Below are 3,344 nucleotides of genomic sequence, written 5' to 3' on the forward strand. Positions count from 1 at the left end.
TCTCTCTCTCTCTCTCTCTCTCTCTCTCTCTCTCTCTCTCTCTCTCTCTCTCTTTCTTTCCTCTGACATTGGCCTGGAAAGACAACACCATCACTTGTATCTCTTAGGCCATTGCTAAAGGAGGGGTAGCCTCTGGGACTTAAAACAACTTTTATTTCAGGCTAGGAGAACACCTAACTGAACCTTGGCTTGAACTGGTAAATGCAAAATCCCTGCACATGAACACATTAACAGTACTGCCTTAGTGGAAGTGGTTTGTACTTGACAGAACTTATCTTTGTCTATGGTGATTATCATTCTCCTTGGGCCTATGAATGCCTAGATGGCTAGTGCATAACCAGACAATACCTTTAGGTTATCTAACCATGTCCCAAACGGTTCTAGGAAGGACCTACCAAGTGGTATTCCCTATTTTCCTAGTCAGGAATAAGTACAGATGAAGCTATAATCAGGAACCTTTCCTTAGTTCTTGAAAATATTGCAAGAATCTGCTATTAAAGCAATAGCTGTCCAACAAAAATCCATAGACTCTGGCCAAAGTTGTTCTTGATAATAGGATAGCTGTTGATCATCCTTTAGCTGAGCTAGGAGGGTCTGTGCTGTGGTCAGCACTACCGGCTTCACCTGGTTTAACACCTTTGGGGAAGCTAAAACTCAGTTACATGAGATCACTGAGAAAGCCACTTGGTTTAAAAGGGTAACTCCTTCTTCAACAGGGTCTTTCTTTGATTGGTTTGGGCCTCGAGGACTATAGCTCCAAATTTCCCTCCAAATATTGGGAATTTTTCTGCTTATATTTAACATAATAATCTCCCTGGTATGTTGTATTTTCTCAACAGTTTAAAATGCCTGTTCACAGCTGATAACCACCAAGTAAATGATCTCCCTAAGACTGGAATGTCAGAAAAGGAGTAACGAGAATGACTGACTTAAAGATTATGATCCTGAAGCTATGACCTGTGAGTATCACAGGAATTAAACAAAAACATCATGACCTTTGAATATTACACAGAAAATCAATGAAAGCTGCAAGAACTGCAGAGCAGTAGCTGAGAGTGGCACTAATGCCTTAAATTTGTTTTTTTAAGATTTTTATTGGAGAATTGGGGAAGGGAACAGTGTTGGGGAATTGGGGAAGGGGAGCCTGTGTTTTTCCAGGATCCATCAACTCCAAGTCACGTTGTCCTTCACTGTTAGTTGTGGAGGTCACAAGCTCAGCTCCAAGTCCAGTCGCTGCTTTCAATCTAGTTGCAGGTGGGGGTGGGTGGTGGGTGGGCACAGCCCACCATCCCATGTGGGAGCTGAACTGGCAACCTCGTTGTTAAGAGCATGTGTTCTCACCAGCTGAGCACCTGCTCAGCTCAAGGTTCCATGTTCAGTCTTCTTTGCGGGGGGGTATGAGGGGGTGCAGCCCACCATCCCATGCGGGAGTCGAACCAGCAACCTTGTTGTTAAGATCACTAGCTCTCACCAGCTGAGCCATCCAGCTGCCTGTCAGCAACTCAGCGGAAGCTCAGCTCAGGCACAGCTCATTGGCCCATGTGGGAATCGAACTGGTGACTCTGTTGCTCAGAGTTCGCGCTCTTAACCAACTGTGCCACATGGTCAGCCCACTAATGCCTTAAATTTTGATCACATCTCACAGTAAGGCTGAGGGTTTGACCAAAAGGAGGGAATAGTTGTTAAAAAGAAACAATAGGCCCAAAATGGAGTCACTTGTGCTAAGCCCCACCAAGACTTACTACCTAGCTGGGTTGGGGTTTCAACCTCTTCCACGAGTGGAATTTTAAAATCAATCAGTCTGGAATTTCCTGGGTCAGTACTAGTGATGTAATCTGTTTCATAAGACTCCCTGCCTTTCCTTAAAGTGGGGTAGCCTTGCCAAGTACAATCTACTCTTTTAATTTCCTTGTCTCACCCTCTATCTGCCTATAAAAACCTTCCATTTTGTACAACTCCTCAGAGCTACTTTCTATTTACTAGATGGGATGTTGCCTAACTTATGAATCGTTTAATAAAGCCAATTAGATCTTTAAATTTACTTGGTTGAATTTTTGTTCTTTAACAGGTACTTATCAATAAAGTGAATCTGGATGATACTTAAGAGTTATTTTGAGGTTGTAAAGTGCTATGGGGTTCAAATGTCAACTAGTGTATTATTGAATGCAGACAGATTGTAGCAAACATCTTAACTGGAGACAGGATAATTCTTGTTGCTTGAAATTCATTTACATTTTAATTTTCTTTCCTCTCCCTAGGTTTCTGGCTCTGTGTGAAATGGAACAGGAGGATCAGATGTCAAATTTTGATCCTGATGAGTTACTCACTTTCTCCTTTTTCACCTAAAATTGAAAGAGGAGAGATGCAAATTCTGCTTCCATTATGGGTGGCAACTCCTCCCAACCAGCTGGTCCTGAAACAGTAACTCTAAAATTGCCTCCTGAAGCTTTGAGAAGTGCATTGCAAGAGACAAATGGGTGTTTTTGGTTTGGGTCTGGGTGGTGTTTTCCCCAGATTTACTCCCAAGGAATTTCTCCTTCCCTTTCCCCACCATGTGTGCATGCGTGCATCAGTCCACCCTTTAGTTGGCGGGTCCTTCAGTCCAGAGATTGGTAAGGCTGTCAATCAAGAGGTGGGCATATGTATTGCGTCTGGGTCAGTTAGGCTCAGTCTCTAGGTCTTTTGCCAGAAGACATGTTAAGGCCAAAAGGAAAAAAAGAAAGGGAGTGTGTGTGTGTGTGTGTGTGTGTGTGTGTGTGTGTGTGTGTGGTGGTGGGGGGGAGGGATTGGCTATGCTTTCTAGCATCCATCCTGTGAAGCTGCCCATTAGTTCTTGTTCCCTGAATCCCTACTCTTTCCTTCCTGTAAAATCCTCTTTTGTCATTGTAACAGGAATAAATATTGATCCTCTCCAGCAACGTTGGTATAAAAGTACTGATTTTCATGTCACTGTGCCCCAACAAGACTATATTTCCCAGTGTCCTTTACAGACTGGAGGGGCCAATGAGATGTCCGTAGCTTGGTGGTGACAACAACGAGGCACAATGTCTGTTCATATGCCGCTCCTTCTTCCTGGAACGATTTTCTCCCAGGCTGGAGCACTGAATATATGGCTTGAGCTCATGCACTGAGCACCAGAAAAGCAGGGTTATCCTCCCCCCCAAAAAATAGTGAGGAAAAAATATATATCTCTAAGGTATTTGATGATTAATGCCACTCCTCAAAAAAAAGAAAGAAAGAAAGAAAGAAAGAAAGAAACAAAGAAAGAAAGAAAGAAAGAAAGAAAGAAAGAAAAAGTATTATGGGGAAGTCTATACTTTATTGAGCTGCATCGCACATATTTT

The 3,344-nt window shown here is 42.9% G+C and overlaps 1 long non-coding RNA gene across 1 annotated transcript in view; it reads left to right on the plus strand.

The window, feature by feature from the left end:
* LOC109390328 (uncharacterized) overlaps positions 1-3,071 on the plus strand; it is a 4,866-nt gene extending 1,795 nt beyond the window's left edge. The window contains exons 2-3 of the long non-coding RNA XR_002125553.1: positions 840-959; positions 2,259-3,071. This is a non-coding gene — a long non-coding RNA (uncharacterized LOC109390328). The remainder of the gene's footprint in view (positions 1-839; positions 960-2,258) is intronic.
* Positions 3,072-3,344: the final 273 nt, after the last annotated feature.

Source organism: Hipposideros armiger, unplaced genomic scaffold, assembly GCF_001890085.2.
Source record: "Hipposideros armiger isolate ML-2016 unplaced genomic scaffold, ASM189008v1 scaffold_264, whole genome shotgun sequence".
NCBI lineage: Eukaryota > Metazoa > Chordata > Mammalia > Chiroptera > Hipposideridae > Hipposideros > Hipposideros armiger.